Source organism: Ursus arctos, unplaced genomic scaffold (genome assembly GCF_023065955.2).
Source record: "Ursus arctos isolate Adak ecotype North America unplaced genomic scaffold, UrsArc2.0 scaffold_7, whole genome shotgun sequence".
Lineage (NCBI taxonomy): Eukaryota > Metazoa > Chordata > Mammalia > Carnivora > Ursidae > Ursus > Ursus arctos.
In genome coordinates this window covers 80723056-80736893 of record NW_026623089.1, presented here as the reverse complement: position 1 = coordinate 80736893, position 13838 = coordinate 80723056, and the positions used below count along the sequence as shown (strand labels likewise).

The 13838-nt window shown below is 36.8% G+C and overlaps 1 pseudogene; it reads right to left on the bottom strand.

The window, feature by feature from the left end:
- Positions 1 to 5360: 5360 nt before the first annotated feature.
- Positions 5361 to 13838, bottom strand: part of LOC113259268 (mitochondrial intermediate peptidase-like) — a 53433-nt pseudogene continuing 44955 nt past the window's right edge.

The following is a 13838-nucleotide window of genomic DNA, read 5'->3' as shown; positions in this document are numbered from 1 at the left end:
TTTTAATTCTGATAAAGTCCAACTTATCATTTTTTCTTTTATTTGTTTTTTTTGTGTGTCCTACTTAAGACATACTTGTTTATGCCAAGATCACAGAAATATACTTTTATGTTTTCTTCTATAAGAATTATGTTTTTAACTCTTTCAGTTATGTTTATTATCCATTTCAAGTTAACTCTTACACAGTATGTGCAGTAGTATATGTTTATTATTATTATTATCATCATCATATAGACCAGATAGTCTAGCACCAATTATTGAAAAGATTCATCCTTACTCAATTGGTTCACCTCTTTATAACAATGAATGGACTGTATACAGGTGGACTCTACATCGGGACTATTTATTGTGTTCCACTGACCACTATAGCTACCGCTTCCCCAAAAAACATTTTGAACATCATCGCTTTGCATTATTTATATAATTAAACCCATTCAGTGTATATTAATTATATGATTTTTTTGAAATTATTTTGACCATTCTAGGTCCTTCTCATTTACATTTTTTAAAAGTTTGTGTGTAGATAGTGAATTGCTTTGATTGATTTTCCAATATTAGAAGTGATTTCTAGAAAAACTCCACTGGGCGACAATTTAGCATTCTCTGAGAATACTGCTAAGTTCGATTTGCTAATAATTTTTTAAGAATGTTTTTGTTTATACATGGAGGATATTGGTTTGTGGTTTTCTTTCCTTGTAATATCTTTGTCTGGTTTGGGTATTGAAGTAATGCTAGCTTCATAAAATGAGATGGGAAGTTTCCCTCTTCCTCAAATTTCTGTTTAGATTGTATAGAATAGATATTATTTTTTTCTTAGGTATTGGTGAGAATTTTGCTAAATAAGCCATCTGAATCTGACCCTGGAATTCTCTTTCTCTCTCTCTCTCTATATATATGTATGTATGATATAGGCCGATAACTCATTTCCTCCAGACTGATATTTGTGATCCTTGTGAGCTTAGGTATTTTAAGAAATTTAAGGATTTTATTTAAGTTGTCAAATTTATTGCTTAATATTTTTTATTACACTGGCATTGTGTATAGGTTCTGTAGTGAGGTTTTCCTTTCCCTTCTTTGTTCTTTATGTTATAATATTTGTCTTTTCAATTTTTTTCTATTAGTCTGGCTAAAGCTTTATCAATTATATTATCTTTGCAAAGAAGCAATTTTTGGCTTTATTGATTTAACTGTTCTTGATTTCCTTGACTTTTTTTGACAGGTATGTTAACATTTTATTTGTTTTCCTCCGGTTCTTTTTTAGTTATTGTTTGGTTGTCTTTTCCATAATCATAAGCACTTCAAGTTGGATTTTTGGAAACTGGTGATAAACCGTAACCTCATGAGAATTTTTTCCGCCAGAAGGATTGCTTGTGTGTTTATTCCCATCACTAGGAAAAATATTCATAACTAAATCATTTGCTACTATGATTTATCCAGATACAGTGAAAGAGACTGACTTCTCTACATTTTCAATAGTTCCTTAAAGATTTCCCTTGTTTTGACTTGGTCAAGATTATATATTCTTTAAGCAATTTTATAGAACAGTACACTGTTGAGATATTTCCTGAGCCCTTATATATCTGGGAATGTCATTTGCATCCCCGCCTTTACCAGTCAAGTGTTTTTCCTTGTCTCTGGCTTTTTATGTTGATGGACAATTAGGTTCTGCAATCACATAAATTTTGAACCTTTTATCTGTAAGATTGTCATTTCCATCTGAATGCTTTTTGCATTTATTTCCTAGTGTTCTGAAAAATGTCACCAATAGGTATTCCTAAACAGGGGGTGGGAAATATTGAGTTACATATGCAATGCTAAATATGTTTCATGATTGTAGTCTTCTAGTTGTGCACAGTGCACCTTCAAAGCTTATGTGGCATTTCCCATCAAAAATCAATTTAAACAATTTATGGAGACCAACGAAAATGAAAACACAATGGTCCAAAACCTATGGGATACTGCAAAGGCAGTCCTAAGGGGGAAATACATAGCCATCCAAGCCTCACTCAAAAGAATAGAAAAATCTAAAATGCAGTTTTTATATTCTCACCTCAAGAAGCTGGAACAGCAACAGAGGGACAGGCCTAATCCACTCACGAGGAAGCAGTTGACCAAGATGAGAGCAGAAATAAATGAATTAGAAACCAGAAGCACAGCAGAGCAAATCAACAGGACTAGAAGCTGGTTCTTTGAGAGAATCAATAAAATTGACAGACCACTGGCAAAACTTATCCAAGAGAAAAGAGAAAGGACCCAAATTATTAAAATTATGAATGAAAAAGGAGAGGTCATGACCAACACCAATGAAATTGGAAGGATTATTAGAAACTATTATCAACAACTATATGCCAAAAAACTAAGCAATCTGGAAGAGATGGAGGCCTTCCTGGAAACCTATAAACTACCAAGACTGAAACAGGAAGAAATTGATTCCTTAAACAGGCCAATTAATTATGAAGAGATTGAGTCAGTGATAACCAACCTTCCAAATAACAAAACTCCAGGCCTGGACAGTTTTCCTGGGGAATTCTACCAAACATTCAAAGAAGAAATGATACCTATTCTCCTAAAGCTATTTCAAAAAATAGAAACAGAAGGAAAGCTACCAAACTCATTCTATGAGGCCAATATTACCTTGATCCCCAAACCAGGCAAAGACCCCATCAAAAAGGAGAATTACAGACCAATTTCCCTAATGAATATGGACGCCAAAATCCTCAACAAGATCCTTGCTAATAGAATCCAACAGTACATTAAAAGGATTATCCATCATGACCAAGTGAGATTCATACCTGGGATGCAAGCGTGGTTCAACATTCGCAAATCGATTAGCATGATACGTCATATCAACAAGAAAAGATTCAGGAACCATATGATCCTCTCAATTGATGCAGAAAAAGCATTTGACAAAACAGCATCCTTTCCTGATTAAAACCCTTCAGAGTGTGGGGATAGAGGGTACATTTCTCAATCTCATAAAAGCTATCTATGAAAAGCCTACAGCAAATATTATTCTCAATGGGGAAAAGCTGGAAGCCTTTGCGCCTTAAGATCAGGAACACAACAAGGATGCCCACTCTCGCCACTATTATTCAACATAGTACTAGAAGTCCTTGCAACAGCAATCAGACAACAAAAAGGGATCAAAGGTATTCAAATCGGCAGAGAAGAAGTCAAAATGTCTCTCTTTGCAGGTGACATGATACTCTATATGGAAAGCCCAAAAGAATCCACTCCCAAACTATTAGAAGTTATAGAGCAATTCAGTAATGTGGCGGGATACAAAATCAATACTCAGAAATCAGTTGCATTTCTATACGCGAATAACGAGACTGAAGAAAGAGAAATTAGGGAATCCATCCCATTTACAATAGCACCAAAAACCATACGTTACCTTGGAATTAACTTACCAGAGACGCAAAGGACCTATATTCTAGAAACTACAAATCACTCTTGAAAGACATTGAGGAAGATATAAAAAGATGGAAAAATATTCCATGCTCATGGATCGGAAGAATTAACATAGTTAAAATGTCCATGCTACCCAGAGCAATCTACACTTTCAATGCTATCCCGATCAAAATACCGAGGACATTTTTCAAAGAACTGGAACAAATAGTCCTTAAATTTGTATGGAAACAGAAAAGGCCCCGAATCTCCAAGGAACTGTTGAAAAGGAAAAACAAAGCTGGGGGCATCACAATGCCGGATGTCGAGCTGTACTACAAAGCTGTGATCACAAAGACATCATGGTACTGGCACAAAAACAGACCCATAGACCAATGGAACAGAATAGAGAACCCAGAAATGGGCCCTCGGCTCTTTGGGCAACTAATCTTTGATAAAGCAGGAAAAAACATCTGGTGAAAAAGACAGTCTCTTCAATAAATGGTGCTGGGAAAATTGGACAGCTACATGCAAAAGAATGAAACTTGACCACTCTCTCACACCATACACAAAAATAAACTCCAAATGGATGAAAGACCTCGATGTGAGACAGGAATCCATCAAAATTCTAGAGAAGAACATAGGCAGTGACCTCTATGACATCGGCCAAAGCAACCTTTTTCATGACACACCCCCAAAGGCAAGAGAAACAAAAGATAAAATGAACTTGTGGGACTTCATCAAGATAAAACGCTTCTGCACAGCCAAGGAAACAGTCAAAAAAACTAAGAGGCAGCCCACAGAATGGGAGAATATATTTGCAAATGACACTACAGATAAAGGACTGGTATCCAAGATCTACAAAGAACTTCTCAAACTCAATACATGAGAAACAAATAAACAAATCAAAAAAATGGGCAGAAGATATGAACAGACACTTTTCCAATGAAGATATACAAATGGCTAACAGACACATGAAAAAATGTTCAAAATCATTAGCCATCAGGGAAATTCAAATCAAAACCGCACTGAGATATCACCTTATGCCAGTTAGGATGGCAAAAATAGACAAGGCAAGAAACAACAATTGTTGGAGAGGATGTGGAGAAAGGGGATCCCTCCTACATTGTTGGTGGGAATGCAAGTTGGTACAGCCACTCTGGAAAACAGTGTGGAGGTCCCTTAAAAAGTTAAAAATTGAGCTACCCTATGATCTAGCCATTGCACTACTGGGTGTTTACCCCAAAGATACAGACGTAGTGAAGAGAAGGGCCATATGCACCCCAATGTTCATAGCAGCAATGTCCACAATAGCTAAATCGTGGAAGCAGCCGAGATGCCCTTCAACAGATGACTGGATTAAGAAGCTGTGGTCCATATATACAATGGAATATTACTCAGCTATCAGAAAGAACGAATTCTCAACATTTGCTGCAACATGGACGGCACTGGAGGAGATAATGCTAAGTGAAATAAGTCAAGCAGAGAAAGACAACTATCATATGATTTCTCTCATCTATGGAACATAAGAACTAGGAAGATCGGTAGGGGAAGATAGGGATAAAGAAAGGGGGGGTAATCAGAAGGGGGAATGAAACATGAGAGACTATGGACTATTAGAAACAAACTGAGGGCCTCAGAGGGGAGAGGGGTGGGGGAATGGGATAGACCAGTGATGGGTAGTAAGGAGGGCACGTATTGCATGGTGCACTGGGTGTTATACGCAACTAATGAATCATCGAGCTTTACATCGGAAACCGGGAATATACTGTATGGTGACTAACATAATATAATAAAAAATCATTAATTAAATAAAAAAAATTGAAACAAAAAAAGCTTATGTGGCATTTCCCAAACATACTGAACAGCAGAGCCCTTTTGAGTTCATGGAAGTGTGAGTATGGGCTCTTCGTTCCTACCACGTGCCAGCATCTCCCTGCAAGAGCACTCACCTGCCGTCTGTTAGAAGGATCCTATAGAAAGCATTCCTGTCCATTAGAAGGATCCTATAGAAAACATTCCTTCTACACCATGGAAGCTAGTACCCTGGACGTCTGGTAAGAGTGATACCATCACAGACAAGGTGATTGACTCACAGCTGCTAGGCAGTATTTGCAATAGATGGTCAGCTATAAACTTGACCCTGTGTGTCCATGGGGATGTCTGAGGTTGGCTGCCTCAGAGATGCTTCCCATGATGGAGCAGACGCAAAGTGGCATAAAAGACCTGAAGTTGCCTATTGGCTGCAGCACAAACCTTTCTCACAAAGATGAGACTTCATATTTTTGGGCAGTGGCTGCTCAGTTTGATAATGTCTGGCAAATTGGTTAACCACTTGATAAACTTTGGAAAATATTTCATCAGCATAGAAGGAACCTCAGCAAAATCAGTAGGGCATTTGGTCCATTGACGTGTTGTTGATGAGTATATCCTAGCACAGAATGTATGGTATACCCCATTTCAGGGGGAAGCTTTTCCATCATTCCAAGAGTTAATAAAGTTGGTAAACTCCCTGAGGAATGGGGAAGATACAGTTTAAGAACTACAATGGAGTTAACAGTCTCTTTCTTCCAGTCTACTTCCACAGATTGTAAAATGACAATCCTGATGTGGTTTGTTTGCAGTAAATGCACCCAGCAGTCCTCTGAATTTGTGAACCACAGCCAATATTCTAAAATCTTCACACCACACCTCATTTTCCAGGCAGCTCTGCAGACAATGAAATCCCCAACAATTAGTTAAAAAAAAAATATTTAGACCTTTTTCCATTCAGGCTTTCAGGGAGAAACACGTCAATATACACTGGGCTCAATATTCTACCTCTCTGCGTAAATCATACCACTGGATGGAGGGGAATCCCAAGGCATTCATTTGGAATTTTGAAGATTTCCTTTCACTTTTTTCCTCATATCTCCTAAAAATCTCTTATAGTTCTGCCAGATAATTTGTCAAATAGTTTCTCAAGGAATTACATGACAGTCTGAATTTTTAGCTAGTGTTCTCTGGGTAGTCCTGTAAGAAAACATATCCCACTAACTTCGTCATATGTTTTCTGCTGCTGAGCAGCTTTCTGGACATTTCAATTGGCCAGCATTGGGATAAAGAAAAATTGTGCAAGCAGCTCCTTGCATAAAACTTCTAGTACTTCTGCATGTAGACCATCAATTATTACAGAATCTCTATCGAAAATAAAGTTTTGGCAAAAGTGTTCTGCGAAGAAATGCTTATCAATCTTGGAAAAATTGTTCCCCATAAAAAAATGCTCTACTCAAATCCAAGATTTTAATAGTAAGATCCACTGCTCTTTAATGCTTTTCTTATCTAGATGGATTCCACTGATTTTAAAGTCAAACATAATCAGTTAAACCACTCAATGGGTTTCTGGATTAAAGGAACCCACAAGTTTTTTAATCAGCTAGTAATTTTCAGAAACTTTGGTATAATTCTACATTTGTGTTTAAGTTTTCTCCCCTGGTGCCAATACACCTGCAAGATTTCTTCCGGTTCAGGTGAGCAACTTTCACAAAATCAACCACTCTGCGCCAGGAATCCCAGAGTGCGTCTGAGGAGCAGCGTGTGGGGGCAGGCAATATAGAGAATTCATGCTCCACCAGCAATCCTTTCTCAAGGCTTTTTCCTGTGCAATTTGAAATCCTTCTGGGAGAGTGAACTCAAAATCTCCAAAAGGACCTCCCCAGGGCTTGGTGAACACATCCAGGAATTATCCTGGGGCTTGATAGCGAAGACAGTACCCAACAAGGACTAGCTGGTGCTGTCCCCTCTCTGGCTGGGATCCTGGCTCTGAGGCTGCCAAGGCTTCAGGAGCTCAGCATCTTGTCCAGAGCTGACTTTCCCAGCTGTAAGCGCCACCTGCGCACACCCCCTCCCCGGCCCGCGCCAACCACTGGCACCCACCCTCAGCACTGCAGCTCCAGCCTTGATTTCCTTGACTTTTGCTTTTTATTTTCTTTTTCCTGCTAGGTTTGGTTTAAATTAGCTATTGTTTGATAACTTCTTAAAGTACACGTTAAGATGTTTAGGTCGAGAATTTTCTTCCATTCTAACATAAAGATCACTTTAAATTTCCATCTAAGCACTTCTTTAGTTATATTCCATCACACTCAGTTTTCATTTCTCATTAACTTCAGACTTTTTTTTTTTTTTAGTTTCTCCAGGCTTTTCTTCTCTGACCCATTGGTTATTTTAAGGCATGCTGTTTAATTTCCAAATATGTTGGTTCCAAATACCTATTACTGATCCTGCTGTGGTCAGAAGATATGAACAGATACTTTTCCAATGAAAACCTACGAACGGCTAACAGACACATGAAAAAATGTTCAACATCATGAGCCATCAGAAAATTCAAATCCAAACCACACTGATACCACCTTACACCAGTTAAAATGGCAAAAATTGGCCAGGCAAGAAACAACAAACGTTGGAGAGGATGTGGAGAAAGGGGAACCCTCTTACACTGTTGGTGGGAATGCAAGTTGGTACAGCCACTTTGGAAAATATTGTGGAGGTTCCTCAAAAAGTTAAAAATAGAGCTACCCTATGACCCAGCAATTGTGCTACTGGGTATTTACCCCAAAGATACAGACGTAGGGAAAAGAAGGGGCACCTGCATCCCAAAGTTCAGAGCAGCAATGTCCACAATAGCCACACTGTGGAAGAAGCTGAGATGCCCTTCAACAGACAAATGGATAAAGAAGATGTGGTCCATATATACAATGGAATATTACTCAGCCATCAGAAAGGATGAATACCCACCATATGCATCGACATGGATGGAACTGGAGGAGATAATGCTAAGTGAAATAAGTCAAGCAGAGAAAGACAATTATCATACGGTTTCACTTATATGTGGAACATAAGGAATAGCATGGACGACATTAGGAGAAGGAAGGGAAAAATGAAGGGGGGGAATTCAGAGGGGAGGTGAACCATGAGAGACTATGGATTCCGGGAAACAAACTGAGGGTTTTAGAGGGGAGAGGGTGGGGAGATGGGCTAGCCCGGTGAAGGGTATTAAGGAGGGCACATATTGTATGGAGCATTGGGTGTTATATGCAAACAATGAATCATGGAACACTACATCAAAAGCTAATGATGTACTGTATGGTGACTAACATATCATAATAATTTAAAAAATCAATAAATTAAAAAATTCAAAAGATAAATTTAAAAAAACACACTCCATTTGATTTTAAAGTGGAGATTTTTGTTCTGATCTAGAATATGGTCTATTAGTGAATTTTCTATGTGCAATTTAAAAGAACGTGTTTTCTGGTTCTTTGAAAATATCAATAAAATTGTCAAACTTCTAGCACTACTGACAAAGAAATGAGGAAAGACATAAACTACCAATATCAGGAATGAAACAGGATGTCACCATAGATCCTGCCAACACCCAAAGGATAACAAGATAATGCAGAGAACAACTGTGCACACATATACTGGACAACTTACATAAAATGGACGAATTCCTTAAAAAAACAATCTACCACAATCTAGCACAACTCACCAAATATTAAATAATTTGCAAGCCCTATAACTATTCAGAAAAATGAATTCATAATTTAAAACTCTCCCAAAAAAAGTAATCTTCAGGCTCAGATAGTATCACTGGAGTTCTACCAAGCCATTAATGAGGAATGAACATAAATTCTACACAATCCCATCCAGAAGATGAAAGAGGGAATACTTTCCAATTCATTTTATAAGGCTAGTATTACATTAATTCCAAACCCAGACAAACATAATTTCAGAAAGAGAGAAAGAAACAAATAAAGAAACGAAGAAACAAAATTACAGAAATCCTTAATAAGCTTGTCAAATCGAGTGTAGAAATATATAAAAAGAATTACAAGCCTAAGTGGGATTCATTTCAGAGAAGCAATGTTTGACCAATATTTGATAATCAAACAATACAATCCACCATATTAACAACCAGAATGAGAGAAAACATGAACATATCAATTGGTGGAGTAAAAGCACTTGACAAAATTTAAGCCATTCATGATAAAAACTCTCAAATAAAAAGGAATAAAGAGGAACTCCTTCATTTAGAAAAATAGAATCTACAAAAACCCTGTAGTTCACATTCTACTTAATGGTGTAAGTTGGAGTACTTTCCCTCTAGGATCTAGGACAAGGTAAGGATGTCTGCTCTTAGCACTTTATTCACCCTAATGCTGGAAGATCTAGCCAGTGAAATAAGGCAAGGGAAAAAGAAAGAAAGAAAGAAAGAAAGAAAGAAAGAAAGAAAGAAAGAAAGAAAGAAAGAAAGAAAGAAAAGGCATACATATCAGAAAAGAAGAAACAAAACTATCCTACTGAGAGGAAACATGATTATCTATGTATACAAAATCTAAGGAATATTAAAAAAAAAAAAAACCTCCTAAAACTAATGATTAAATTAAAATGGTAATACTGTGATGGTTAATTTTAGATGCCAACTTGACTAGGCTAAGGAATGTCCAGATAGTCAGTAAAACAGTATTTCTGGGTGCATCTGTGCAGGTGTTTCAGGATGGCATTCACATTTGAATTGGCAGACTGAGTAAAGAAGATTCACCTTCAATGGTGCAGATGGACATCATCCAATTCGTGCAGGAGCTGTATAGAGCAAAAAGGGGAGGGAATTCTCTTGCTCTTCTTGAGCTGAGACTTCCACCTTCTCCTGCCTTGGGAGAACAGATTCCTGTTTCTTCTACCTCCAGACTCAGGACTCACACTGATTACACTGCTGGCTTTCCTGGTTTTCCAGCTTATAGATGGTAGATGTCAGACTGTGGGATTTATCAGCCTCCTAAGTGTCTTTCTCTCTCTCCTCTTTCTCTTATATATATATATACACACACACACACACACACACACAGAGATAATATAGTAATACATAGCTATATATAGTTACATAGTTACATATATAGTTACATAGTTATATATATAAATACATAGAGTTACATATCTCTCTATATTTAGTCAAACATAGTTATATATATATATAGTTATAGTTATATATAGTTACATAGTTATATATGTATATATATATATCTATATATATATCTATATATATATCTATATATAGCTATATATAGCTATATACAGTTACATAGTTTTATATATCTAAAACTTCCCTGGAGAACCATGAAAAATAACATACTATTTGAAATCATTAAAAAAAAAGGAAATACTTAGGTCTAAATCTAACAAAACATGTATGCTGCAATCTACAAAGTGCTGATGAAATAAATCAAAGGAGATCTAAAGAAATAGAGAGACGTACTGTGTTCATTATTGGGTGGTCCAACATAACAAAGATGTCAATTCTTTACATATTAATATAAGGTTTTAATGCAATTCCTAACAAAATCCCAGCAAATCTTTGGGTAGAGATAGACAAGCTTATTTTAAAAATATATAAAAATGCAAAGGAACTAAAACAGTTAAAACAATTGTGAAAAGTAAGAATTAAGAGAACTGAACTGGCTCCTCATTCAGGATCTGTTAAGGAGGTACAGAAATCAAGACTTTGTGATATAGGTAGAGGGATAGACACATAGACAGGTACAACATAATAGAGAACCAAAAAACAGACCCACACAAATATGCCCAACTGATTTTTGACAAATGTGCAAAGCAGTTTAGTAGAAGAAAGAGCCTTTTCAACAAGTGGTATTGGATAAATTGCATACCCACAACCAAACATTGAACATCAACCTATTTCACAACTTACACAAAAATTACCTCAAAATGTGTCACACACTTTAGTGTAAAATATAAAACCATGAAACTTCTTGGTAAAAAATAGGAGAAAATATTTAGGATCTAGGAACAGGCATATAATTCTTAGACTTGACACCAAAATGGGATGCATTAAAGAAAAAGTTGATGAATAGGGCATCATCAAAATTAAAAATGTTTGCTCTACAAAGACCCTAAGAAGAGAATGAAAAAAAAAATCTACATATTGAGGGAATACATTTGCAAAATGTATGTCTATCACATGTCTGACAAAGGGCTAGTATCCAGAATAAAACTTTTAGGAAGCTATCAAAATCCAACAGTGAAAAAAAAAATCCAATTAGAAAATGGGTAAAAGCAATGAACAGATATTTCACCACAGATATCTACAGATGACAAACAAGCATTAGGAACTACAAATTAAAACCACAGGAGGTACCACTGCACGCCTATCAGAATGGCTAAAATAAAAAATGACACCAGAAAATACTGGCAGACATCCAGAGCAACTGGATCACACGTACATTGCTTGTGGGGATATAAATTGATACAGCCACTCTGGGAAACAATTTGTCAGTGTCTTTCACAAACGAGACCTGCACTTACTGTAAAACCCAGCAATTGCCCTGTGGGCAATTTATCTAGAATCATGATATTTTACGTTCACGTAAAAATCTCAGCATGGTTGTGACAGTAGCTTTATTTGTAATATCCAAAAACTGCTAAATACCCAATGGGTTAATGTCCTTCGATGGGCTTTTGATTAAGCAAACTGTGGTACCTCCATAGCATGAAATATTACCCATCAATCCAACAATCAATAAAAAGTGCCTATTAATACACAAAATCTGGATGACTCTCCAGAGAATTATGATGAGTGCGAGAAAAAAAATCTAAACCAGAAAAGTTACATAGTGTATGATGATATCCTTGAAATGGCAAAATTTTAGGAATGCAGGACAGATTACTGGTTGCCAGGGGATAAGAAGTGGACGCAGAGGAGAGGGGAGCTGTAACTATAGATGGGAATGTGTTCATAATGAGCTAACTTTGCAGTGATTGCAATGCTCTGTACCTTGGCTGTCTGAGAGCAATATGCTGGTAGCTCTTCCCCTAGGTGGAAAAGACGGTATAGGTCATATTAGGTGATGGGTACGTAAGATCTCTCCATCTTGGATTGTACAACTGCTTGTGAATGTACAATTACCTAATTTTTTTTAAAGTTTAATTTTAAAAGTATTAATGTTCAGGAAACTGGCCTTCCCAAACTGATAATGTCATTCATTGAACACTAAACAAATTTTATGAAAAACAATTTGATACTGTATTGCAAGAGTATCTCGAATCTTTCTACCCTTTTACTCAAGCGTCTGTTTCTGAGGATTTGATACTATATATAATCACATTATGTTATGTTCAAAGTTTCCATTATTAAAAATAAATGAGACTTATGTGCACAAATTCATTAGTCACTTATCATAGCAGCAGCAACAGAAAGGAAACTATCGAAATGCCCGAATATGGAGAGATAGCAAAATAAATCACTTTGTTTACATAGAATAAATACATCCATATATTGTCATGGTACAAACAAGTGGATAAGGCAAATTATAAGACTGTATGCTCTATATGATTTTAATTCTGTATTAATAGTTAATTAGTTATTAATAATTATTCATAGTTATTAATATCTCATCTAAATATACTAACAAAGATTGTTTGCTTGACCAGTCCTTAGTCAGGCCTAAACTTCCCCCTAGGCCCATGTGTGCACAGTTGAAAATCCAGTTTTAGCAGAACCCCCTACTCTCAATATTGATCACCCTAGATATCCAGTCAGGTTCTGCATTCTCTACCACCCAGGGTGATGTCTGATCACCCGGCTTGTTGGCCACAAAGAATCCTGTTAGGTTGACTTAGCCAGAATCCTTTTCACCTTTGATATTTCCTCTTAGTAATTTTCCATTCACTGCCCCCACCCTGCTCCTGGGCTATAAATTCCCACTTACTCATGTTTTTTTGGAGTTAAGCCCAATCTCTGTCCCCCACTGTGAAACCCATTGCAGTGGGACCCGCACCAATCATGATGGTGTTGAATAAAGTTTGCCTTAACCATCTTTAACAAATGTCATTGAGTATTCATCCCTTCAGCAGTATTTATACCAAAATAAAAGTAGCAGTTATGTCTAGGAAAGAAATTACAGGTTTGGTTTTTTTTAAAGGATTTTATTTATTTGTTTGACAGCGAGAGAGACAGCCAGCGAGAGAGGGAACACAAGCAGGGGGAGTGGGAAAGGAAGAAGCAGGCTTCCAGCAGAGGAGCCCAATGCGGGGCTCGATCATAGGACCCTGGGACCACGCCCTGAGCCGAAGGCAGACCCTTAACGACTGAGCCACCCAGGCACCCCAGAAATTACAGGTTTTTAAAATGTTTTTCTTTATGTATTTCTTGTATTTTCCTAATTTTCTATAATTAACAGGTTAATTTCATCATCAGAAAAAGTCCTCTAAATTGAAGTTAATAATCCAAGACAAAGAAAAATTGATTCTGCTTTATGAATAAATGATGGATTTCATGTGGTTCAAACAGACAACTAATGTTATTTTGGTCTTTCATAACCTTGTTAATTTCTTCTCTTGTTCTGTCAGTTACTGAGAGAAGAATGTTGAAGTCTCCTAACAGTAGCTTTGGATGTTTTGTT